Source organism: Bos taurus, chromosome 8, assembly GCF_002263795.3.
Source record: "Bos taurus isolate L1 Dominette 01449 registration number 42190680 breed Hereford chromosome 8, ARS-UCD2.0, whole genome shotgun sequence".
Classification (NCBI taxonomy): domain Eukaryota; kingdom Metazoa; phylum Chordata; class Mammalia; order Artiodactyla; family Bovidae; genus Bos; species Bos taurus.
The window spans coordinates 81,725,070-81,753,052 of record NC_037335.1 but is presented as its reverse complement, the minus strand read 5'-3'; the positions used below and the strand labels follow the sequence as shown (position 1 = coordinate 81,753,052).

General features: G+C 39.3%; 1 protein-coding gene across 21 annotated transcripts in view; it reads left to right on the top strand.

Annotated features, from left to right (window-relative positions):
• The window catches only part of FANCC (FA complementation group C), a 343,951-nt gene that overhangs the window by 220,827 nt on the left and 95,141 nt on the right, over positions 1–27,983 (top strand). The window lies entirely within an intron of this gene.

Below are 27,983 nucleotides of genomic sequence, written 5' to 3'. Positions count from 1 at the left end.
TCAGGTGTACAACATGGTGAATCAGTTAACACACATACATATATCTAGTCTTCAGATTCTTTTTTCATATAGGCCATTACAGTGTATTGAGTAGAATTCCTATGCCATATAGTAGGTCCTTATTAGCTATCTATTTTATATATATGTATATGTGTATATGTCAATCCCACTGTCCCAATTGATCCCTCCCTCACCTACCTCCTAGTAACCATAAGTTTGACTCTACTTCTATTTTGTAAATAAGTTCATTAAGATTCCACATATAGGTAATATCATATAATCACTCTCTAGAAAGTGGACATGAAGTGAACATACCTGAACATGATAAGGGCCATATACAACAAACCCACAGCAAACATCATTCTTCATGATAAAAAGCTGAAAGCTTATATTTGTGTTACTCTCTTTGACTTACTTCACTCAGTATGATAATCTCTAATTGCTTTAGATATAAGGTTAGGTTGTTTATTTGAGATTTTTCTTGTTTCCTGAGATGAACTTGTATAACTATAAATTTCCCTCTTAGAACCAATTTTGCTGCGTCCCATTGGTTTTGGATTGTCACATTTTCATTTTCTTTCTTTTTTATTTTTTTATTTTATTTTATTTTTAAACTTTACATAATTGTATTAGTTTTGCCAAATCATTTGTCTCTCTTACCTTAAATCTTTTATTTTTAGTTTATCTTGCTTTGTAACTAATCTCTTAGAATGTGATACTTCTGAACCAGAAGTGGCTAGTTGCCCTATGGAGTAAACTCCTGTATTGAAAATGGATTCATATAATATCTGATCCAGATCCTTTGTCTCTACTTAGAATTATCTTAAACCTTTGGAACAAGTTATTGCTTATCTTCTATGTATCTCCAGAAACATGGAGTATTCCTTGGCAATTTATGGCTGAGTTGATTCACAGATCAATGTAGGAAGTTGTCTAACTTCTGACCTCTGCTGGGAGAGCTGGCTTTTTCTTAAAACTGGACTCTCTGCCTTTACACCTTGTCCTCTCTACTTCTGCTGGGGGAGTTTCCCTAGCCCTCCACACAGCCAGCAACACCTCTGAAGTCTTCCATTTAGTCTCTAGTCACATGGATTAGGGAGGAAGTTTCCATCTTCTGAGGTTAATGCAGCAATTTTATATATTTGGTATTGTAGGTGATTTGCATGATAATTCAAATCTTATTATATCTTGAGTTCTGCCAAATACGTATCTAATTGATTTTTTTTCAATTTTCTTCTGAGATTATAGTACTAAAGAAGCATCTCCCTTCTGTATTCCATGGGTACAGCTGTAAATGCTTTCTTTAAGTAAGCAAAATGTGTGTATCTTATTATAGAAAAGGTGTTTATTATAGAAAAGCAAAAAGTGTGTATATTATTATAGAAAGTAATGCAATATCATAATCTGAGGTTTGGAGTATTTAAAGGACTTCGGACTTTGGTTCTGGAAATATTTTTAAACTTGGAAACCTTTTAAACCTGCTATTACCTATCACAGATCACAGATCTACCAATCAGCAGATTAAAATTATATCTGCTGCTAAGTAGGTGGCCTTCTGTGTCTTGACTAGGATGACAGTGTGGTGTTTTCTTATGCATAAAGAAAGAACTTTAAATCACTAGGTGCTAAACCAACAGATTTCATTGTGGATTATTTAAGAACTATTACAGTTCTTGTTATGTAGTAACATAAATGGGTTTTTTCCAGAATTTTGTTTACTTAGAATCTGTCTGCATTCCTTAAACTTTTCTTTTTTTTCCTGAAAAAAGAAATAGCAGTTTTATTAGTGGGTTGCTTTGAAGAAAATGCAGAGAGAAGGAGGGAACTAGACTGGACCTGTGATTGCTTTTCATGAGTGTGGATAAGCATAGACTTCAGGGCTCACCAGGACTTTAGTCTTTGGCTTTTTTTTTTTTTTTTCTTAACATTTCCAAGGGTTTTGTTAGTGACTTTCAAATGGAACTTCAGATCTTGGATCAGTTCCATGAAAAGTTGTGTGGTCTTAGCCACAGTAGCAGCATAGTTTATTTTTCCTGTACTAATTTCACAGAGGTTAACTGAGCTGGAATTGATGAGAGACTAGCAGTGCAAGGGGTGTGTGTGTGTGTGTGTGTGTGTGTGTGTGTTACGTGCAATAAAAAATGCTTTAGCTGAATTAACATTTGCCTGTTGCTTAAAAAGGAAGCAAATAAAATGATTCTAAAATGGTTAATGTTACATTATTTAAAGCTTTTAAAATGATCTTTTATTAATTGTATTTTTATATTGCTTAGTACCAGATTGCATTGTGTGGATTTGCTTTCTTGTTAGGAGATGTACTTCAATTTCCAGCAAAGTATAATTTTAATCGACTTGTTCTAGAGAATATATTTTGATTGTTTAAATCTAAAAGAACATTTGACTATGTTCAGATCAGATCAGATCAGATCAGTCGCTCAGTCGTGTCCGACTCTTTGCGACCCCATGAATCGCAGCATGCCAGGCCTCCCTGTCCATCACCAACTCCTGGAGTTCATTGAGACTCTGCATATAAGTTAAATAAACAGGGATGACAATATACAGCCTTGACGAACTCCTTTTCCTGTTTGGAACCAGTCTGTTGTTCCATGTCCAGTTCTAACTGTTGCTTCCTGACCTCAATACAAATTTCTCAAGAGGCAGATCAGATGGTCTGGTATTCCCATCTCTTGAAGAATTTTCTACAGTTTATTGTAATCCACACACTCAAAGGCTTTGGCATAGTCAATAAAGCAGAAATAGATGCTTTTCTGGAACTCTCTTGCTTTTTCCATGATCCATCGGATGTTGGCAATTTGATCTCTGGTTCCTCTGCCTTTTCTAAAACCAGCTTGAATATCAGGAAGTTCACAGTTCACATATTGCTGAAGCCTGGCTTGGAGAATTTTGAGCATTACTTTACTAGCGTGTGAGATGAGTGCAATTGTGCAGTAGTTTGAGCATTCTTGGCATTGCCTTTCTTTGGGATTGGAACGAAAACTGACCTTTTCCAGTCCTGTGGCCACTGCTGAGTTTTCCAAATTTGCTGGCATATTGAGGGCAGCACTTTCACAGCATCATCTTTCAGGATTTGAAATAGCTCAACTGGAATTCCATCACCTCCACTAGCTTTGTTCATAGTGATGCTTTCTAAGGCCCACTTGACTTCACATTCCAGGATGTCTGGCTCTAGGTGAGTGATCACACCATCATGATTATCTGGGTCGTGAAGATCTTTTTTGTACAGTTCTGTGTATTCTTGCCATCTCTTCTTAATATCTTCTGCTTCTGTTAGGTCCATACCATTTCTGTCCTTTATCGAGCCCATCTTTGCATGAAATGTTCCTTTGGTATCTCTGATTTTCTTGAAGAGATCCCTAGTCTTTCCCATTCTGTTGTTTTCCTCTATTTCTTTGCGTTGATCGCTGAGGAAGGCTTTCTTATCTCTTCTTGCTATTCTTTGGAACTCTGCATTCAGATGTTTATATCTTTCCTTTTCTCCTTTGCTTTTCACTTCTCTTCTTTTTGCAGCTATTTGTAAGGCCTCCCCAGACAGCCAGTTTGCTTTTTTGCATTTCTTTTCCATAGGGATGGTCTTGATCCCTGTCTCCTGTACAACGTCACGAACTTCATTCCATAGTTCATCAGGCACTCTGTCTATCAGATCTAGGCCCTTAAATCTATTTCTCACTTCCACTGTATGATTGAGAAAGGCTTATTCTTAGTTCAAATAAATATCATGAACTTAAAATAGGTGCTTTTTATTCCTTATGTTTTTAAGAAAAAAATGATCTACCATTTATATGTGATCTGCTTTTTATACATGTAAGTTATTTGAGGAATAGTGAATTTCTAAGGAAAATGAAACTATATTAATACTTTGGATTTGATTCTGTTTAGTAGATTTCAAGCCAAATGCATATGTAGCTCACTTAATTCTCACAACAACTTGTGATATCGCAGGGCAGATACAGTTATCTCTGTGTCATAGATGAGAGGAGACCCATAAAACATTTGCCTGAAACTTCTCATTTGGCAAATCAACTACTTCAGGGAACATCTTGCGATCTTCTGTGAAAGTGAAACAGCCACACTGGCTTGTGGTTAGACCTCCTTTGTATTTTACATGTGGATGAAAAGCAGTAGCAGTACTGTTGATAACGCACACCTCCTGACCACATACAAAATGCCACCTACTTGGAAATAATGTCTTATCTCATTTAATCCTTCAACAACCTCCCTATTTTGTATTTGAGAAAACTAAGGTAAAGGGAGATTAAGTATCTTTCCTAAGGCTGTAAAGCCATTAAGTGGTGGGCGCCAATTTGAACCCCAGAAGTTTCAGGGTTCCTAAGTGCTATCCTACATTAGCTCGCAGTAGTGGTTCATCTGCGCCAGTTTTCAAACTCCAAGTATTCACTAGTTGTTCTAATAGCATCTTTTTGCATTTGCCTTTAATATTAGAGATTTGACAATGAAAATTTAGAAATGAGAGGTTTTAATCTTTAGATTTACACCAAAAGACAGAGAAAACATTTGTAAATGTTAAATATCTATTACTCTCAGTAGATATGCTAACTAGCATAAGAGCAAGACCAGTGTTTGCTGAAAAAGAAGACTCATATGAGCTGTGAAAAATTTTACCTGATACGTGTCCTTTCTCTTATATAGAAGGTTCTTAATAATGTAAGACTTTGAGGGGGAAGTAAAGTATGGAAGAGTCTCTTCCAAGCAAGAGAGTCATTGTTCCAAGGTGAATATGCATCTTTCAAAACCCTGGAAGGATTCACAGCTGTAAACACTCATTCTTGAAATGGAAACCAGGGACCTCTAATGGTGTTTTTCTCTCTGTTCGTCCACTCAGTCGTTTACCAGATGGAATGCCTGTGTGTACCAGGCCCTGCCTATTCCGTGCTGAATGTACAGTGGCACTCAAACTGACCAGGTCCTGCCCTGTGGAACGCGTTTCCAGGGTGCAGACTGGCATCAGTCATTGCTCACTTAGACCAAGGGACCATGCCTGTGAAAAGGGGTGGGCCAGTAACATCATGGCAAACGGACATGAAGTGCTGTTGGCTGGAGCTGACACCTAAAGAGGGATTAGCAGTTCAGTAGGTTAAGAGCAGAGGGAAGGGGATACAGGAAACAGGCAACATGTAATGAGAGGGACCGTGATGAATATAAAGGGCTGAAGGAAGCAGTGAAAGCTGCGGGGTACAAGGTAGGGCTGCAGGGGTCGACTCTGGGAAGGCTTGTTTATATCTGAGCAACAATAAGAGGGCATGGATGGGATTTTAAGGGGTGTGGGAACTTTTAAAGTGTGACCTGAGTGCAGATTGTTTTAAGGAGATGGTAAATAGGGTGATATTTTTGCATACTAGTTTCTTAGAAAAGATATTTTATAATGCCACCATGGCTGTCCTGAAGTGAAATTCATAAATACTTTCTCTATTTTAAAGATAAATATTTAAAGAGAAATATTTCTCTATTTTCTCTGATACAAGCATTGCTACTCCAGCTTTCTTTTGAATTCAATTTCCATGAATATCTTTTTTTATCCCTTCACTTTCACTCTGTATGTGTCTGTAGATCTGAAATGGATCTCTTGTAGAGAGCATAAATGTGGGTTTTGTTTTTGTATACATTTAACCATTCTGTGTCTTTTGGTTGGGGCACTTAATCTGTTTACACTTAACATAATTATTGATATGTATTTTCTCTTTGGGCTTTCTAAGTGGCTCTGTGGTAAGGAATCTGCCTGCCAACACAGGAGATGAAGGTTTGATCCTTGGATTGTGAAGATCCCCTGGAGGAGGAAATGGAAACCCCCTTCAGTATTTCTTGCCTGGAGAATCCCATAGTCAGAGGAGTCTATTGGGCTGCAGTCCATAGGGTGGTAAAGAGACGACGACTGAGCAGGCAGGCATGCATATGTTCTTTCTGCCATTTTGTTAATTGTTTTATACATCTTTTTCTTTCCCCTTTCCTCTTTTGTTCTCTTGTAGTTTGATGACTACCTTTAGTGTTGTGTTTGTATTCCTTTTTCTGTGTTGCATCTATATAGATTTTTGTTTCTGCAGTTATGAGGTATTGGTATAGCAGTCTGTATATACATGATTGTTTTAGGTTGCTGGTATCTTACTTTCAAATACATTTTAAACATTCTGCATTTGTACTCTCCTCCTCTCAAAATTAACTGGTTTTGATATCATATTGGTGTGTACATGGTCTCCTTCCTTTACTATATGTTTGCCTTTACTGATGAGCTTTCCCATTTTGTAGTTGTCTTGTTTCTAATTGTGACCTTTTCTGCTTAGAGAAACTTCTTTTGCATTTATTGCAAAGCTTATCTGATGGTGCCAAATTCTCTTAGCTTTTGCTTATCTGTGAATTTTTTTATTTTTTTCATCAAATCTGAATGAGAGCCTTGCTGCATAGAGTATTCCTGATAGGTTTTTCCCTTTCAGACTTCAAATATATCTTGCCACTTTCTCTGGCTTGCAGAGTTTCTGCTAAAAAATCAGTTATAATCTTATGGGGATTTCCTTGTATGCTATTTGTTGATTTTTCCCATGTTGCTTTTAATATTTTCTCTTTCTCTTTAAATTTTAATCAATATGATTATTATGTGTCTCAGTCCTTCTTTGGTTTATCCTGTATGTGGCTCTCTGTGCTTCCTGGACGTGGGTGACTTTCTTTCTCATGTTAGGAAAGTTTTCAGCTATTACCTCTCCAAGTATTTTCTCAGGTCCTCTCTCTCCCTCTTTTCCTTCTGGAACCCTTATAATGTGAATATTCCTGTGTTTGACACCGTCCCAAAGGTCTCCTAAACTGTCCCTATTTCTTTCCATTCTTTCTTCTGTTCTGTGTCAGTGATTTCCGCCACTCTGCCAGCTCACTGATCCATTCTTCTGTCTCATTTATTCTGCTATTGATTCCTTCTAGTGTATTTTTCATTTTAGTCACTGAATCCTTCAGCTGTTTGTTTGTTCTTTATATTTTTTATTTGTCAAAAACTTGTTGCTCTGTGCATCCATTCTTTTCTTGAGTCCTTATGTCATCTTTCAACTGTTATTCTGAACTCTTTCTCAGAGAGACTGTTTCCACTTCACTGAGTTGTTGTTCTGGGGTTCATTCATCTGGAACATATTCCTTTGTGATCTCATTTTGTTTAAATTTCTATTTGTATTTTTATGTATGTGTTAGGTTAGTTGTATTTCTTGACCTTGGAGATAGCCCTCTATAGGGGATGTTCTCTGTGTCCCAGCAATACACTCTCCTCTTGTCACCCAAGAGCCAGAAATCAGCTGGTCCCAGAATAGTTTCTGATCTCTGTTCGCAGACTTAATTCTACAGGCTGTGGGATGGTAGTTTCCTTGCTCCTGGTAGCTGCCTCCTGATGAGTGAATTTTGTCTAGAGGCTTGTGTAGGCTTCCTGGTGGGAACAGCCAGTGCTTGCCCCCTGGTGGGTGGAGCTGGGCCTTGGCCGTCTGGTGTCTGGTGGGTAGGGCTGTGTTAAGGGACTTGTCTAGAGGTGGCTGTGTACTCAGGAAGTCTTTAGGCGGTCTGTCTGCTGATGAGTGGTGCTGTGTTACTGCCATATTGGTGGTTTGGCCTGAGGCATCATAGCACTGGAGCCTATAGACTATTGGGTGAGTCCAGGTTTTGGCACTAATGATCCAAGCAAGGGTTTTGATGTGTACCTCCAGTAAGAGTTCCCAGAGATGAATAGTCCCCAGTATGTTTACCACCAGCTTTTATAACCCCAGAATGAGCCAATGCTACCTTCTCCCCACCTCCCCAGGAAACCCTTCAGGACCAGCAGGTTGGTCAACCCCAGATTCCTGTAAAGTCACTGCTTTTCCCCTGAATCCTGGTATACTAGGGAACCTGAAAGTGCCCTCCTAGAGTGGAGTCTCTGTTGCCCACAGTCCTGTGGAGCTCCTGCAGGCAAACCCTACTGGCCTTCAAAGCCAAATGCTGTGGGGGCTTGTCCAGTGCCAGGACCCTAGGGTGGGGAGCCTGACATGGCACTCAGAGCTTTCACTCCTGTGGAGGAGCTTCTGCAATGTAATTGTTCTTCAGTTTCTGAGTCCCCTACTTGAGGGGTATGGGATTTGATTATATCACAAGTACGCCCCTCCTAGCACCTTGTTGTAAGTTTTTTTCCCTTGTATGTATTTGGATGTAGAATATCCTTTTTGGTAGGTTCCAGTTGTCCTTTTGATAAGGAACTGGAAAGCAAAAGTAGGAAGTCAAAAGGTGCCTGGAGTAATAGGCAAGTTTGGCCTTGGAGTACAAAATAAAGCAGGGCAAAGGCTAACAGACTTTTGCTGGGAGAATGCACTGGTCATAGCAATGCCCTCTTCCAACAACACGAGAGACGACTCTACACATGGACATCACCAAATGGTCAGTACTGAAATCAGATTGATTATATTCTTTGTAGCCAAAGATGGAGAAGCTCTATCAGTCAGCAAAAACAAGACCAGGAGCTGACTGTGGCTCAGATCGTGAACTCCTTATTGCAAAACGCAGACTTAAAGAAAGTAGGGAAAACCATTAGACCATTCAGGTATGACCTAAATCAAATTCCTTACGATTACACAGTGGAAGTGACAAATAGATTCAAGGGATTAGATCTGATAGACAGAATGCCTGAAGAATATGGACGGAGGTTCGTGACATTGTATAGGAGGTGATGACTAAAACCATCACCATGAGAAAGAAATGCAAAAAGGCAAAATGGTTGACTGAGGAGACCTTACAAATAGCTGAGAAAAGAAGAGAAGCTAAAGGCGAAGGAGAAAAGGAAAGATATATCCATCTGAATGCAGAGTTCCAAAGAATAGCAAGGAGAGATAAGAAACCCTTCCTCAGTGATCAATGTGAAGAAATACAGGAAAACAATAGAATGGGAAAGACTAGATATCTCTTCAAGAAAATTAGAGATACCGAGGGAACATTTCATGCAAAGATGGGCACACTAAAGCATGGAAACAGTATGGACCTAACAGAATCAGAAGATGTTAAGAAGAGGTGGCAAGAATACACAGAAGAACTATACAAAAAAGATCTTCATGACCCAGATAATCACCATGGTGTGATCTCTCATCTAGAGCCAGACATCCTAGAATGTGAAGTCAAGTGGGCCTTAGGAAGCATCACTATGATCAAAGCTAGTGGAGGTGATGGAATTCCAGTTGAGCTATTTCAAATCCTAAAAGATGATGCTGTGAAAGTGCTGCACTCAATATGCCAGCAAATTTGGAAAACTCAGCAGTGGCCACAGGACTGGAAATGATCAGTTTTCATTCCAATCCCAAAGAAAGGCAATGCCAAAGAATGTTCAAACTACAGCACAATTGCAGTCATCTCACACACTAGCAAAGTAATGCTCAAAATTCTCCAAGCCAGGCTTCAACAGTTCATGAACCAAGAACTTCCAGATGTTCAAGCTGGATTTAGAAAAGGCAGAGGAACCAGAGATCAAATTGCCAACATCCTCTGGATCACTGAAAAAACAAGAGAGTTCCAGAAAAACGTCTACTTCTGCTTTATTGACTACTTATTCTGTTCATCTTTATTGACTACTGCAAATGGTGACTGCATCCATGAAATTAAAGGACACTTGCTCCTTGGAAGGAAAGCTGTGACAAACCTAGAAAGCGTATTGAAAAGCATGCACATCACATTGCTGGCAAATGTCCATGTAGTCAAAGCTATGGTTTTTCCAGTAATGATGTATGAATGTGAGAGCTGGGCCATAAAGAAGGCTAAGCGTCCAAGATGCCTTCGAACTGTGGTGCTAGAGATGACTCTTGAGGGTCCCTTGGACAGTGAGGAGATCAGACCAGTCATTCCTAAAGGAAATCAACTCTAAAGGAAATTACCTGCTATAGTAAGTATATTCAGTAAAGTATACACTTCCAGGTCTATCTACTTAGAGTCTTTCTACATTACATGATTATTGATATATTTTAATGCCATTGTTTGAATCATTCATTGGAAGGAGGGATGCTGAAACTGAAGCTCCAATACTTTTGCCACCTAATGTGAAGAGCTGACTCATTGGAAAAATCCCTGATGCTGGGAAAGATTGAGGGGCAGGAGAAGAAGGGGGTGGCAGAGGATGAGATGATTGGATGGCATCACCAATTCAATGGATATGACTTTGAGCAAACTCCAGGAGATGGTGAAGGACAAGGAAGCCTTGGCACGCTGCAGTCCATAGAACTGCAGAGTCAGACATGACTGAACAACTGAACAGTAACAACAGAACACCCTTTAGTGTTATTCTGATGGACCGGAAATAACATCCGTAGTCCCTATTACCACAACCTATAAAACACTACGTGTTTGGAATCCTGTTTCATCTCCATTCTCATTTCATACCATTCTTCCCTCTGCTCACCACGGCCCGGGTCCACTGGCCTTCTTGGGTTTTTTTCTGTAGCACTTTCTTTCTTGCATTTGTTGTAAATTTGCTGATTGCTTGACTGGGAATGCTCTTCCTTCTGCAAGGTCAGTCTTCAGAGTTGCCTTTCCTTACTTATCTGAAGTAAATCCACTCTCCCCCCGCCTCTTTCCCCTACTTTTTTTTCTAATCACAGCATCCTGATTGCTTCCTCTATAACACCATGTCACTTCACTGTTGATCTCTTTATTTATTCATTTCCTCTTCCCCTTCCCCCTACTAGAGTAAAAACTCCATGAGTGCAGCAGTCTTGTTCACTGCTATGTCTTTCAAGTAAGGTACAAAATGAGTGCTCAGTAAATGAGTTTGCCCACCACTAGGTGATAAGATGAGAGATTCTTGCTAATTGCGGTTTTTTCTTCAACTGTAGATGAGGAAAGGTCTTCATCAGGGAAGGGGGGCATGGTGTGATGAGAGAGAAAACATGAAATATTAATAATTGCTCAGGAAGTTGCCAAGCAGACTGACTAGAGAAGCATAGGAGGGTTGGAAGGCTGCACCAAGCCTGTCAAGGAATGTGGTAATGAAATCAGAGTCATCGGCTCAGGTGTCTGATGTTCTTAGCAGTTCAGCTTTGCAGGCAACTGGTGAAGAGAAATACAGAATTGAATTCACAAAGGTTTTACAAGGCATGTACCACAATACTGTAGAAAGGGGGGAGGGGTGCAGGGAATTGAGGATGTGGTTATTTAAGCTTGGCAAAGTATCAAACATGTGACCTGCTTATAGTAAGTATATTTAGTAAAGTATACACTTCCAGGTCTATCTACTTAGAGTCTTTCTACATTACATGATTATTGATATGTTTTAATGCCATTGTTTGAATCATTCAGATTGTTATGAACTAAAGTTCAGGCTTATTTTCTGAAGCCTTTTGATTTTGGTTTTTGGAAAGTCAACTCTATCCTCTCTCCCCTGCCCCCCGGAACTAATGAGTGAGCATGCAAGAGGTTCTGTAAGCAAAAGTAAAAAGTGCAGACTCTGTTATGATTGGTGCTATGTTTAGAAATTCTGTGAATTGTGTCATGTCAGCATCCTGCTCGTGGAGTAGGCTATGTAAACAGTGGGTGTTGGGAGGTTCATTGAATGAGCAGCCTTCCTTCACGCTTTACAAACTTAACCACTGTGATTCTCCAGATTTCTGAGTGTTTATTTCACAGTTAAAACAAAAAAAAAAAGACTCTAAAAACACCTGGCCAGTTAAATTTTTATTGTAGATCACTTCATTTAAGCTGCAGTATGCTTTAGTCACTCAGCCATATCCAACTCTTTGCGACCCCATAGACTATAGCTCACCAGGCTCCTCTGTCTGTGGGGTTTTTCAGGCAAGAATACTGGAGTGGTTTCAATGGACATATAAATTTTAAAATGAAAAAAAAAAAAAAAAAAACGTTGAAAACAGAATTTTGAAGGAAAAGCCGCAGAAATCTGTCTGCAGTAATTTGTTTTGGCTATGGTTGTAAAAGTACAACAGGAATGGGAATAACTGTTCCAATTGATGTTCAAAGGATTCAAATAATAGCATAGCTGAATGCATAGTATGCCATTGTGAAAATATTACATATACCAAGTTTTAAGTTAAAAGAAATTATTTTTGAACTTGATTTTAAATATCATTATAACTTTGTATTTGTAATATTATTTTTAAAATTATAGAGGAGTATCATACCATAATTTTGAGTGTCCAGAGTGAAATGAGAAAAAGATTAAGAAAAGAGACAGGGGTCCACAGATCATGCAGGGAAGGATTGTTTTGGGGGAGGTGTGAGGTACGCTTTATACAATGACAGAAAGGAAACTGCAGGAAGTAGAAATTAGTAGGAATTAATTAATCTTTAGAGAAAACAGGCTCAAACAGTTTTTTAAGACTACATGGTAATACTGGTAGCAACAGTTTTAGGGATATAAGTGTTACTGATTGTATAGCCTTAAAAGTACGGACACAAATAATAAGTACAAGGGAAAAATAATGTTTTTTGCCTTTCACTGGGCAAGAATTTCTGCCTTCCCAGGAACTCAGGCCCTTCTTCATGGGACTGAACAGTAGAGTTCTAAGCCTATGGTTCTTCCTAACTGTGTCCTCTGCCCAAAAGCAAAAATAGCATGAGAGGGGTGGGGGGTTCGGTAGGAGGCAGGGGCAAGAGCCAAGTTAGTTTTTTATGGGAAGGACTGCATGAAAAATACCACCTTTTACGCACTCAGAAGCCATGGCCACGGTGACACATAGCTGCCTTCCTGGGATCCCTGAAAAGTGGACCTTTGGGAGAGAAAGAGGAACTTGTGTCTCTAATTTGGGGAAATTAAAAATACTTGATTGTTTTTTTTCTCTTTATCTGAAAATTTATTATTATTTAACAATATGCTTTTTGGTTATCTGTTTTAAATACAGCAGTGTGTACATGTCAATCCCAAACTCCCGTTCTATCCCTCCCCCCATTCTTACACTCTAGTAACCACAAGTTCATTCTCCTCAAGCGATCTTGCTACACAGGGTAGTCTAAGGCTTGTCTGGACTGCTGTTATAGTAGATTTTTGTGACAAGAGGAAGGAATGGCTCCAGCAGAGGTAGGGAGGTGATAGGGTGACCTGGGCTTCTCTCTGTTCTCTTGATTTTCTCCGCAGTGCACAGGAGACAAGTATACAGTGTGTTCAAATACCCAGTGTTTGGGCGGTGGTCAGGTGCTCAGGTCACAGTGCAGTGTGATGGCTGGTGGTCCTGATGGAAAAGCAGATCCTAGGGGTCTTCAGCCTGAGGTTTTGATTTAGTGGACTGTCTGCATGGTAGTAAGAAAAAAAGATGATTCAGATCAAGGTATTTACACATCACACCAGGAGAAACATTGAGGGAGGCAACCAGTTTTCACGTATGGGTCTTCCTGGACCTCTTCATACATTTCTTATTTGATTGTGGCAAACCTCGAGATGCTACCCTCACTGTTAGATCTAAGTGTATGCAAAAGCAGGCATTTATGGTGAGACAGAGAGCAGGAGGCCAACCTTGACTGTAATAGTGAAGAGAGAGAAGATTAAATATACTTAGAACCCAGGAATAGGTTCCTTTTTTACCCAAATGAGACAAAATATAACAGCAGCCATTGATGATGAAGGATATGCTGTGAGCTGACATGTTATGCTAGCCACTTCCCATGTGTATGCCTAACAATTTTATAGCAAACCTATAGTGTCAATTTTATAATCTGCATTTTATAGAAGAAGGAACTGAACAGACCTACACATGGTTAAATTAAAAAACAAATTACCCCAAGGTCATGTACCTAGGACTCAAATCAAAGTCTGTTTAACTTGAAAGCCCCATGATCTTTTTTCTTTTCTTTTTCACTATTTCTTAACTCATACAAAAATTCATTAATATAGTCTAATACAACCTACAGATGGGAGAAAACATTTGCAAATGCTGTGACCAAAAAGGGATTAGTCTCCGAAATTTACAGTCAATGACTGTTATACTCTGGCTTCTTCCCTGGTTTGAAATCATGTTTGAACTTTTAGAGATCTGAGAGTGTGGTTTATGAAGGAGGCAAAATAATCAATGACTAACTACTTATTGAATTTTGCTTCCCAACCATGTATTAGAGAAAAGTGTTTCTCAACACATTTTCTTCATGTAGTTAGTTCTTCATGTATGGTTAGTTTTTCTTCAGTAGTAAGTTGTTCACTGAATTAAACTTTGTCCACTTATACTTAAGGAGATACAGACTTTGTAAAATTGGAAGTCATTTAACAGTCATTTAATTAAAATGAAAGTAACTCTTATAGTTGCAGATCTATTACTTTGAACCTGTGATGCTCTAATAAGACTAATAAGCAAGACCGTTACCTGTTGGAAACAAGCTGTTACATTCTAGGTTGGAAATTAGACATTGTTTTCTTTGGCATTCTTTAACTTAATTCATTTGGACTGCCATCTTGTGTTTGAAGGTAATAATGTGTTAAGTCCTAAGCTTAGCCTATTTTAATTACATAAAAAGTTTAACCATCCATTATTATGCCTTTGCTGAAGAATACATTATCACAAATATTTGTAATGAAAACAATGAGGGCTTTTTCCTCAGAATAATTTTAAACTAATTTAGTCATGTCTGATTTTTAGAAAGAATGCATTAGAAATAAACCTATACCTTAATTGAGGACTCATTTCTTCTCCATTTTAATTATAGATAATTCTATTATTAGATGTACCAGTTGCACATTGAACAGTCTTTTAATCTGTAATTTATATTATAGAAATAATAAATACATGGAAGCTTAAAAATGTTTAAGAGAATCCTAAAGAAGTTTCCAAGCAATTTTCATCGTGATTTTTTTAGTTTTATCATCAGCAATGGATATGCATTATATCTCATATAATGAAAACAATCTTCCTTATTATTTCAGATATTAAGAAGGATTTCAGATTTTAGAAGAGTTAGAAGTCAAACTACATCATAATAATATTTCCTTCTTGAGAAGTCTCAGAATTACGGGTGCTTCATTCTAACAGGTGCAGAATAAGTATTGTGATAGTGGTGAAATATTTCATTTGATTTATTCCACTTTGTCTCTTAGAACCTGCATCTGGAAGTAGTTTGAAGAATATGTAGTTCTGCCACTTGTCTATGTAGCCCTGATCAACAGCTTGCTTCAGTTCGGTTCAGTTCAGTCACTCAGTCATGTCCGACTCTTTGCAACCCCATGAATCGCAGCACGCCAGACCTCCCTGTCCATCACCAACTCCCAGAGCTCACTCAGACTCACGTCCATCGAGTCAGTGATGCCATCCAGCCATCTCATCCTCTGTCGTCCCCTTCTCCTCTTGCTCCCAATCCCTCCCAGCATAAGAGTCTTTTCCAATGAGTCAACTCTTCGCATGAGGTGGCCAAAGTACTGGAGTTTCAGCTTTAGAATCATTCCTTCCAAAGAACTCCCAGGGCTGATCTCCTTCAGAATGGACTGGTTGGATCTCCTTGCAGTCCAAGGGACTCTCAAGAGTCTTCTCCAACACCACAGTTCAAAAGCATCAATTCTTCGGCGCTCAGCTATCTTCATAGTCCAACTCTCACATCCATACATGACCACTGGAAAAACCATAGCCTTGACTAGACAGACCTTTTTTGGCAAAGTAATGCCTCTGCTTTTGAATATGCTATCTAGGTTGGTCATAAATTTTCTTCCAAGGAGTAAGCGTCTTTTAGTTTCATGGCTGCAGTCACCATCTGCAGTGATTTTGGAGCCAAAAAAATAAAGTCTGACACTGTTTCCACTGTTTCCCCATCTATTTCCCATGAAGTAATGGGACCAGATGCCATGATCTTCATTTTCTGAATGTTGAGTTTTAAGCCAATGTTTTCACTCTCCACTTTCACTTTCATCAAGAGGCTTTTGAGTTCCTTTTCACTTTCTGCCATAAGGGTGGTGTCATCTGCATATCTGAGGTTATTGGTATTTCTCCCAGCAATCTTGATTCCAGCTTGTGCTTCTTCCAGCCCAGCGTTTCTCATGATGTACTCTGCATAGAAGTTAAATAAGCAGGGTGACAATATACAGCCTTGATGTACTCCTTTTCCTATTTGGAACCAGTCTGTTGTTCCATGTCCAGTTCTAACTGTTGCTTCCTGACCTGCATATAGGTTTCTCAAGAGGCAGGTCAGGTGGTCTGGTATTCCCATCTCTTTCAGAATTTTCCACAGTTTATTGGGATCCACAGAGTCAAAGGCTTTGGCATAGTCAATAAAGCAGAAATGGATGTTTTTCTGGAACTCTCTTGCTTTTTTGATGAATCAGCGGATGTTGGCAATTTGATCTCTGGTTCCTCTGCCTTTTCTAAAACCAGCTTGAACATCTGGAAGTTCGTAGTTCACATATTGCCAAAGCCTGGCTTGGAGATTTTTGAGCATTACTTTGCTAGCGTGTGAGATGAGTGTAATTGTGCGGTAGTTTGAGCATTCTTTGGCATTGCCTTTCTTTGGGATTGGAATGAAAACTGACCTTTTCCAGTCCTGTGGCCAACTGCTGAGTTTTCCAAATTTGTTGGCATATTGAGTGCAGCACTTTCACAGCATCATCTTTCAGGATTTGAAATAGCTCAACTGGAATTCCATCACCTCCACTAGCTTTGTTAGTAGTGATACTTTCTAAGGCCCACTTGACTTCACATTCTAGGATGTCTGGCTCTAGGTGAGTGATCACACCATCATGATTATCTGGGTCGTGAAGGTCTTTTTTGTATAGTTCTTCTGTGTATTCTTGCCACCTCTTCTTAATATCTTCTGCTTCTGTTAGGTGTATACCACTTCTGTCTTTTATTGAGCCCATCTTTGCATGAAATGTTCCCTTGGTATCTCTAATTTTCTTGAAGAGATCCCTAGTCTTTCCCATTCTGTTGTTTTCCTCTATTTCTTTGCATTGATCGCTGAGGAAGGCTTTCTTATCTCTTCTTGCTATTCTTTGGAACTCTGCATTCAGATGTTTATATCTTTCCTTTTCTCCTTTGCTTTTCGCTTCTCTTCTTTTCACAGCTATTTGTAAGACCTCCTCAGACAGCCATTTTGCTTTTTTGCATTTCTTTTCCATGGGGATGGTCTTGTGTATGTTTTTAAACTTCATAGAAATAGAATAAAGCTATATGTTTACTTCTGTAATTTTCTTCTTTCTCTTAGTATGTGCTGTGCTTGGCTACTTGCTTTTCTATGTAAATTTTAGAAAAGTTTCTGAAGTTCTACCACAAAAATCATATTTAGAATTGTTGATGGTACTATATTGAGTCTGCAAGTCAGAGAATTGACATCTTTATGACATTGAATTTTTCTTGCTACAACCTGAATATCTCTTCATTTGTGCCAGTCTTTAGTACATGGTTTTTGTTTTTTGTTTAGTTTTATAACACTTATCTTTGTTGTTTTGTCATGCAGTGCTGTGTACAGAACATTTCTTGCCATTTTAGTACTTTATAGAGGGCAACTTTTCTTTTTAGTGAAGTAATATCTTTAGTTGATGCTTACATGTTGGTTTAGTTTCTAGAATGTCTTTGTTGGCAAGGAGAAATGATAATAAAAGATTGTATTATTAAGAAAAGTAGATGATTTTCACTATGCTATCTAATTTAGAAAAATATAGATCACTTAGCAGTGATTTATTGGGAATTTTAAGATCACTTATGTAAACAAACAATTTCAGGATAATAATATGAATGTTTTATTAGATGTTTACATAAAATGTCATGGGAACATAAAAAAGGAAGTGACTAATTCAGTGTTTGGACACAGGTATTTTATATGTTGAAAGGACCTGCCAACTAATCAAAATGGTCTGTTTCTGCTGGCCAAAGTCAGAATACAACAGATACTTCTGTGAAAACTTGAGAAAAGAGAAGATTAAGGATGTTATCTTGTTCAGTTCAGTCACTCAGTCACGTCTGACTCTTTGTGACCCCATGGACTGCAGCACACTAGGCTTCCCTGTCCATCACTAAATCTTGGAGCTTGCTCAAACTCATGTTCTTTGAGATGGTAATACCATCCAACCATCTCATCCTCTGTTGTCCCCTTCTCCTCCTGCCTTCAATCTTACCCACCATCAGGGTCTTTTCCAGTGAGTCAGTTCTTCACATCAGGAGCCAAAGTACTGGAGTTTCAGCTTCAGCATCAGTCCCTCCAATGAATATTCAGGACTGATTTCCGTTAGGATTAACTGGTTGGATCTTCTTGCAGTCCAAGGGACTTTCAAGAGTCTTCTTGTTATCTTTTACCTTGAAGATTAAATTTTGGAGCCAAAAATAATTGAATAAATTGGATCGAACCAACAAAAGCTTTGCTTTCTTATTTGAGTTTGCAGGGGGAAAAGATTTTTTAATGTATAATTTTAATTTAAGTATATTTGAGGCTGTTTTTTAATTTTCCAGTGCTTCTTTCAGAAAAGATGGCCCTTGCTACTCACTGCTTCTCCTGTTCCTTCTGGGTGCTGTTAGTACTGTGGCATTCTTATAGGTTGCCACAGGCTGAGTAGCAACAAAGCAGTGTATTTTTTAACAGCAGTTGGATATTATGAAAACATTTAAGGTCCCAAATCAGTAGTATTTTTTTTTTTTTTTTGACCCATGCCATGCAGTGTGCATGATCCTGGTTCCCTGACCAGAAACTGAACCTGTTCTCCCTGCAGTAGAAGCGCAGAGACTTAACCCCTGGACCACCAGGGAAGTTCCAGAGCAGTGCATTATTCAGTGAAATTATATCCACATCAGTGTGCTAGATTCCAGTCAGTGTTGCCAAATTAAGTAAAATTCTTTGAAGTAAAAGTGCATGGCAGTGTCATGTTTTGTTCCAATCATCTGTGGGTATTTCATGGACTGAAACTTGGGAAATCGTGAAAAGGAAAATTGCTCATTTTGTAGTGTAATGAGGTCACAAAGGAATCCTATAGTAATTTTATTTTTCAGTGAATGTAAATGAGCAGTTCATTCTATTGAGTTTTAATTCACTTTGGGTTTATTGCACACCTAGTATGTGAAATGCCAAGGGCAAGTTAACAGTTGCTCTAAAGAATATAAAGACTAGGTAAGAGAGTCCTTTTCACTGTCTTACTAATGAGTAGAAAGAGGAAATATAACTGCAGCGCAAGGCAGAACTTAGAAGGCACTGTGAGAAAAATACAAATAGGATACCATGGAGATTTCAGGGAATACTATCTCATACTATTGCAAACTGGAACAAGAATCTTGGGGAAAGATAGATTTTGAAAGATAGGTATAATTTGGGCAGCTAGAGATGGGTGAGGGTTGTTGGGTTTCTCAGGAGAAAGAAATGATATGGGGAAAAGGCTGGGTGAGTTTGATGACCAGCAGAGAGTCTGGTGTTTCCAAATCACAGGGATCAAAGAGAAAAATTGGGAGAAGCAAGTTTGACCAGATATTCTGAGGCCCCATAGGGGAGGCTATGCTTAGGAGTCCAGGGAAGTATTAAAACAGTCGAAGTGACAGAAGCATTTCCCGTGTCTTTGCCTACATACCATGGTCCCCTTTCCGTTGCCGTTTCTAATCCCGCTAAGCCATTTTTCTCTGTCTATCCCAGCCAACATTATAGACCATCTCTTTCTTTCTTTCCTATACCTCCTTCCCCAGCTGTCAGAATCAGCTCAAAAGTCATCATCTCAGGGAACACTCTGAAACCCTACAGTTGGAACTAATCATCACTTCCTCTGTTCCCACAGTGATTGTTTTACCCCTCATCATAGCACTTAATGCATTCTGTCTTGTATTATGGATATTTCCATCTCTGTCTCCCTTCATCAGACTGTAGTGGGCTTCCTATCACAATAGACCCAGTAGAGTGGCTTGAATATGTGTTTGTAGAATGAAAGAATGAATAAGGCATCCTTGTTTACAAAAGTTTTTATCTCTAATATGTGTAAAGAGATAGGTGTAATAAAGACCAAAGTGATGGAAATTCTAAAAGACTTAAATGATCAGATGAAGAAATTGTTTGGAGAAGTATAAAATATGTGCTCTGTCTCAGTTCAAGAATATTGACCACAATTTGGCTCTGCTAACCCTTTGCCTGAGCAAAAACCACAGCCCTTCTTCCACACCCGTACCCTACGCCAAACCACAGCCTCACTGCTCCAACTTTCCTAACCCGCCTGTGAATGTGCTGCCTGTTACAAGATGGAACAGATACAATGAGGCTAGAACAAGAAAGAACACCTGAAAACAAGGGAAATGGATTTTCCCTCTGATTTATTTACTTTTCTCCTTGAAAGTTCACTTTCATGGTTATAAGTATATTTAAATGGCTTTTCAAACTTTAGCAGAGTCCTCCAAACTCCTTCATGGATCAAAATTGGACTTAAAATGTTTTATGCACAGTTGTGTTGGTTCCTATACTTTCCACCCATGAAGGATTTAGATCACCAGTCAGGATGATGTATTTGCACTTTTTCTTTATGCCTTTCAAATTGGCATTTTTTTCCAAAAAAAATATTCAATCTATATGCACATGTTTTTGTTGATAGTGATTTATGTATTTAGAAGCCCAGTTCCTATCAGTAAAATAAGCGGTTGGAGTAGAAGATTTCCAAGTTTTTTCAGCATTTTAAAATGAGTCAATTATTTGTGTGACTATAGGAATTAATTTTTGTCCAAGGGCCAATGCCTACGGAATCATATGGTTTTGGCTTTAGAATACTTACCACTAGGTGGCAGTAAGAAAAATTGTTCTTCGCAATGAGAAGTGCTTATCAATTTTTAAGTTTACTTTAAAAGAGAAATTTGGAAGTCCAAAGTTTCAGGTGTCTTTTTATAAGTTATGGAAACATAATCAGGCCTCAGTATGTTGTTTCTGGGACTTATGCATATTTCATCCAGGAATAAATCTCTGTGTCCCTTCATAGCAATTTGCATTAGGGAATTATGAGAAAAAAAAAACAAACAGACATAAGTTAATGATAAAAAGTATGATATAGTAAGTGTAGAAACTTTGGAGATACAGGTAGTATAAAGAAGAAATTTTAAATCACTCCCTGAAATAATGTTATGGTAATAACTGTCATGTTTCTTCCTAGTATTTTTTTGCATATAAAATCAGTACCACATTGAATATACAGTTTTTACACCTTGCTTTACAGATTAATGTCACGGTGTCTTTTCTGTGTCATTAAATATCTTTTTTACAGTGTGATTCATGCTGTTGGATAAACCATGATGAATTTCAACCAGTATAGTGCTGTTGGGTACTTTGGTTGCTTCTAATTTTTCACTGTAAAAAGTAATACTGCCATGAACCTGAATTTTTGCTTAGGATATATTCTTGGAAATCAAGGTACTGGGTAGAGGGATATGAATTTTAATGCTTTGGTTACATATCATCAAGTGACTTCCCAGAAAAGCTTTACAAATTTCTGCTCCCAACAGCAATGGAGTGCCCCTCTCACCATATCCTTGCCAACACTAAGTATAGAGTTGTTTTTCTTTCTTTTTTTTTTTTTAAATTTTTAATTTCTTTTTTTCTCCATTTATTTATTTATTTTATTTTTTAACTTTACAATATTGTATTGATTTTGCCATATATCAACATGAATCCTCCACAGGTACACACGTGTTCCCCATCCTGAACCCTCCTCCCTCCCCGTACCATCCCTCTGGGTCGTCCCAGTGCACCAGCCCCAAGCATCCAGTATCACGCATTGAACCTGGACTGGCGACTCGTTTCATATATGATATTATACATGTTTCAATGCCATTCTCCCAAATCACCCCACCCTCTCCCTTGTTTTTCTTATTATTAAAAAAAAAAAAAAAAGCAGGAGGTAGTGGGGGAAACTAATTTTTATAGCAATTGATTTTTAAAAAATCAGTTTCTAACCATATCATTTTGGAAATTTAGGCCAGGACAGATCTGCCAATTAAGTTATTTTTGTGTTTCCAAGACCGTGTTACAGTCAGCTTGTATAATGCAGTTGTTGTGAATACTGTCTAGGGAACTGTTTATGGCTGTTTTAAACACTGCTTGGTAATTATTTACAGTACCTGATTGCACCTTCTAAATCTATTGAATGTCCTAGATTTTTTTTTTTAACTTTCATTGGCTCAGTCTCCAGAGTAAACTCATGCAGTTTGGGGGAGCTAGCCTCTATGCACTCCATGCACTCCAACGCCCAGCATGTAAGTCCCTCTGGGCAGCTGGGATTAAAGGGGAAAGCCTTTACATAGTTTTCCTTAGGACCTGCAGTCTTAGCTGACCCTTAACTGTTGCTGCCTTGAAACTGCTTTTCTTCTATTGTATATGCCCTGTTATTTTCTATCCCAACTGGGTCTGTAGTAATTCATGCTTTAATTTCTAAGAGTCAACCATGTGAATTATGATAGTAGCCACCAGTTTCTTGTTCAGTCACTCAGTCATGTCCAATTCTTAGGGACCCCGAAGTACACCAGGCTTCTCTGTCCTTCACCATCTCCCAGACCTTACTCAAACTCATGTGCATTGAGTCGGTGATGCTATCCAACCATCTCATCCTCTGTCATTCCCTTCTCCTCCTGCCTTCAATCTTTCCCAGCATCACTGTCTTTTCAAATGAGTCGGCTCTTCCCATCAGGTGGTCAAAGTATTGGACCTTCAGCGTAAGTTCTTCCAATGAATATTCAGGACTGATTTCCTTTAGGATTGACTGGTTTGATCTCCTTGCAGTCCAAGGGAATCTCAAGAGTCTTCTCCAACACGACAGTTCAAAAGCATCAATTCTTTTGTGCACAGCCTTCTTTATGGTCCAACTTTCACATCTGTACGTGAATACTGGAAAAACCATAGTTTTGACTATATGGACCTTTGTTGGCAAAGTGATGTCTCTGCTTTTTAATATGCTGTCTAGGTTGGTCACAGCTTTTCTTCCAAGGAGCAAGTGTCTTTTAATTTCGTGGCTGCAGTCACTGTCTGCAGTGATTTTGGAGCCAAAGAAAATAAGGTCAGTCACTGTTTCCATTGTTTCCCTGTCTCTTTGCCACGAAGTGATAGGACAGGGTGCCATGACCTTAGGCTTAATTGAAACTTTGCTTAATTGAGTTTTATTAAAAACTGAATTTATTGGATTTTAAGTGAGATGCCATACTTAGAGAACATAGCCCAGTGCTTCATATATGGTAAGCACTCAAAAAAACTTTGTTATCATTTCTAGAAACCCTCAAGAAGCAACACTTAAGCAGGTAATTGGGCTATAAGAGCCCCCAGGTCTCCCGCATTGCAGGCAGACACTTTAACCTCTGAGCCACCAGGGCAGACCCCGTCAGAGGGACTAGAGCATACCAAAGCCTTAAGGGACCAAAGAGACTTCAGGTCCCCAAACAAGCTAAGAGGGTGAAATCAGCCCCAGACAGGGGCTGCAAAACCAGTGGGGCAAGGTTCCATCTTTTAGGGAGAGGTTTGAGCTTCACCCTAAGAGTTATTGGGAGTCTTAAGCTGAATGTTGACTTCCCTGTTGACTCAGTCGGTAAAGAATCTACCTGAAAGGCTGGAGACTCAAGTTCGATTCCTGGATAAGGAAGATCCCCTGCAAAGGAAATGGCAACCTGCTCCAGCATTCTTGCCTGGGAAATTGCATGGACAGAGGAGCCTGGCAGGCTATAGTTCATGGTGTTGCAGAGAGTCGGACCCCACTAAGGGACTAAACTACCGCCAAGCTGAATGTTGTCATGCAGTTCACTAAGTCATGTCTGACTCTTTTATGACCCCATGGACTGTAACCCTCCAGGTTCCTCTGTTCATGGGATTTTCCAGACAAGAATACTGGAGTATGTTGTCATTTCCTTCTCCAGGGTATTTTCCAGACCCAGGGATCGAATCCACATCTCCTGCATCTCTCCTGCATTGGCAGGTGGATTCTTTACCACTGAGCCACCAGGGAATCCAGTCAGATTTGCATTGTTTAACTATTCCAGCTGCTTCAAGGAGAACCCATACAGGGACATTCCTTATAAGGTTTTACCTTAAAGTAGGTAACCAGTCTTGGGCATGTTTCTTTCAGTGTGTCTCAGTTTCCTCATCAGTAACACATTCAGTAATAGCACTTACACCATAGGCTGTAGGGATTAAATGAGTTGCTCTCTGTAAATTGTTAGTACAGCTCACAGCATATAAATGCTTTAAATGTTTGCTAAATAGAATGCCAGTCTGGTAACAGAAAGTTAAACACTTCCAGTGCTGTTTTCCCTCCATCTAGCATCAAACTGATCTCCTCTGTGGGAAACCCAGCCTGCTCCTGATTCTGAGCCTTTTGCAGCCTACTTTCCTAATAAGGAAACTGTTTCCCTCTCCCTCTGCCTGGTCTGATGTGGCCACCTCCACATGGGTGCAGCATATGGGTAGCCAAGCCTGGCTGGACTTTTCCTTCACCAGAACACCTACCCTGCACTCCCCACAGGGAGTCAGGTCCCACCTGCTGAAGGCACCATGTGTGTGCCCCTTGCTGTGGTTAACTAAGAGTCCACCAGTAAACACCTCCCCTCAAAGAATGGTACACTGACAGTAATTTACCTCCCCTGGCTCTGCCAACCTAACCACAACTGCTTGATCTCACCCAGAATGCATTTAGTGTTTGAAAATAACTGGGAGGTGAATCCTCCTGGGGCTGTTGTCAGCTCCTGTTTGCTTGCTGTATTTATAAAGGATAGCTTTGAACTGAAAGGAAAAAAAGGCCAATACTTGGCAAGTAGCTTCCATCCAGACTTTTCTTCACTCTAGAAGGAACCTTTTCATTGTCTTATGTCTTATTAAAAAGCTCACTTTAACTCTGTAAGTTTCCTGTTTTTCTCCCTCCCCGGTGGTTTCATTTTTTGTGCGTCATATTATGCATGTGGCTGAGTCTTTTTTTTTTAATTATTAATATCTTCTACTAAGTAGTAGTATTTCAAAGTTACTTTGTTAGCTTGCTATGAAATCTTCTAATTTGAAAACAGTAGGTTGGCTTTCAGGTAGGAACAGCAGAGAGAGACAGTTGTTCAGTCACGTCCGACTCTTTGCGACCCATAACCTATACAGTCCATGGAATTCTCCAGGCCAGAATACTGGAGTGGGTAGCCTTTCCCTTCTCCAGGGGATCTTCCCAACCCAGGGATCGAACCCAGGTCTCCCACATTACAGTCAGGTTCTTTACCAGCTGAGCTCTTTCAGCAGATTTCAACCTAAATATACTTAGTAGTGTTGTCTGGAGTTCTTTTTTCCTTCTTCTGAACTTTTTATTTTGTATTGGGGTATAGCCAATTAACAATGTTGTAATAGTTTCAGGTAAACAGCAAATGGACTCAGCCATACATATTCAGGTATCCATTCTCCTCCAAACTCCCCTCCCATCCAGGCTGCCACGTAACATTGAGCAGAGTTCCCTGTGCTGTACAGTAGGCCCTTGCTGGTTATCCATTTTATCCATACATAGTAGATGTACATGTTCATCCCAGACTCCCAAACTATCCCTTCCCCCGACAGCTATAAATTCACTCTCTTAAGTCTGTGTGTCTGTTTCTGTTTTGTAAGTTCATTTGCAGCAACATGGATGAACCTAGAGAGTGTCATACTGAGTGAAGTAAGTCAGAGAAGGAGAAGTATTGTTTGACATCCCTTATATGTAATCTGAAAAGAAATGATACAAATGAACTTACTGCCTGGAGTTCTGTTTTGAGGAAACTGAGGCAAGTCAGAGCTCACAGGGGGAAAGTATCATAATCTACCTAAAAGGGTGCCCACCGGACTAGGGTTGAGTTTTCCCCGGGGACGAATTGTGATGGGGAAAAGAGAGATGGCACAGAGGTCTTCCTTGATGTTTCTAATGCTTTATTAAGTTCCATGGTGGAGGAATTGTTGTATTATTTTGTATCTTTTTGAATATGTAAAATAGTTTGTAATAGAATTGACATGATGAGTTAGTAATATGTGCCCTTTGTGTTAACTGGCAAAGCAGAAAGAAGAAAAATATATAAACCCATAACAGCGCCATCCTAGAGACTTAATGTTTGGTGATATTTTTTTCATCATTTTTTTGTTCCTATGTCTGGATTATTTTTATATTGATGAGCTCATTTCTGTATACAATTTTGCATCTTCCTTTCTTCATTTAATATTATAACCATTTAAAATGATGTCATAAGTTCTTTATAACCATTTAATGGCTTACAATGAACCACAGTATTGAGGGTATCACAGATTAATAATTCCCTCCTGTTAGACATTTTTTTGCTACAAGAAATAACACTGTGGTGAACATCTTTGCACATAATCCACATTGTCATATTTTGATTTAGTTCCTTACATGTATGCCAGATACATTAAAAGTCCTGAATGCTTTTAAAACCTTTAATATACATTCTCAAGTTGTTTTCTATAAAGTAACCAACCTATAAGGTGTCTAAATGTTACCACTTATAACATGTCTACATGTTACAAATGTCTAGGCAAACATCAGATCAGATCAGATCAGTCGCTCAGTCGTGTCCAACTCTCTGCAACCCCATGAATTGCAGCACTCCAGGCCTCCCTGTCCATCACCAACTCCCGGAGTTCACTCAGACTCACATCCATCGAGTCAGTGATGCCATCCAGCCATCTCATCCTCTGTCGTCCCCTTCTCCTCCTGCCCCCAATCCCTCCCAGCATCAGAGTCTTTTCCAATGAGTCAACTCTTCGCATGAGGTGGCCAAAGTACTGGAGTTTCAGCTTTAGCATCATTCCTTCCAAAGAACTCCCAGGGCTGATCTCCTTCAGAATGGACTGGTTGGATCTCCTTGCAGCCCTGTCAGTCCAAGCTTAGGGGTAGGTTATGGACTGTGTTATACTCGCTCACACTCTGTGGGTGCCTTTGTCTGATTCACAGTAGCACTGATGTGTGATTCCATCTGAATTTTTCCAATAGCTCACACAGAACACCTGTTTCAGAGAACCCAGATTAGCCTTAGGTATTCACGTCTGTAAAAACTTTAATTCATTTACCCTTTTTGATTATGAGGCTAAACATTTATCCATGTGTTTCTTGGGCATTAGTGTTTCATCTTAGGAATTATCTGTTCCTATGCCTTTTTAATGCTCTTAATATTTTTCATATGGTATTTTGTACGGTCCATCTAGCCAAAGCTATGGTTTTTCCAGTAGTCATGTATGGATGTGAGAGTTGGACTATAAAGAAAGCTGAGCACCGAAGAATTGATGCTTTTGAACCGTGGTGTTGGAGAAGACTCTTGAGAGTCCCTTGGACTTCAAGGAATTCCAGCCAGTCCATCCTAAAGGAGATCAGTCCTGGGTGTTCATTGGAAGGACTGATATTGAAGCTGAAATGAAACTCCCAATACTTTGGCCACCTCATGCGAAGAGCTGACTCATTTGAAAAGACCCTGATGCTGGGAAAGATTGAGGGCAGGAGGAGAAGGGGACGACAGAGGATAAGATGGTTGGATGGCATCACCGACTCAATGGACATGGGCTTGGGTGGACTCTGCAAGTTGGTGATGGACAGGGAGGCCTGGAGTGCTGTGGTTCATGGCGTTGCAAAGAGTCAGACACGACTGAGTGACTGAATTGAACTGAACTGAACACTACATTTGATTCTGTATTAGTGTGTATAGTTGCTTCAGTCATGTCCGACTCTGTAGCCTGCTAGGCTCCTCTGTCCATGGGATTCTCCAGGCAAGAATACTGGAGTGGGTTGACATGCTCTCCTCCAGGGAATCTTCCTCACCCAGGGATCGAACCCATGTCTATCACATCTCCTGCATTGGCAGGTGGGTTCTTTACCACTAGGGCCACCTGGGAAGTCCAAATTTGATTACATATGCAGTATTATTTGTTGTTAATATTCTTAGTTTGTTCTGGGAAACACAAAGTGTGTTTTTTTTGAGGGGGAGCTGTTTTGTTGTAATTTAGAACAATTGTTGATTTGCTCCCTTGACTTTGAGTTTATAAAGTTCTTCCCCATTCAGACATGTGAAAAGTACTTCTGTTTTCTTCTTGCTTATTATTTTATTTCAGTTTTACATTGATCTCTTTAA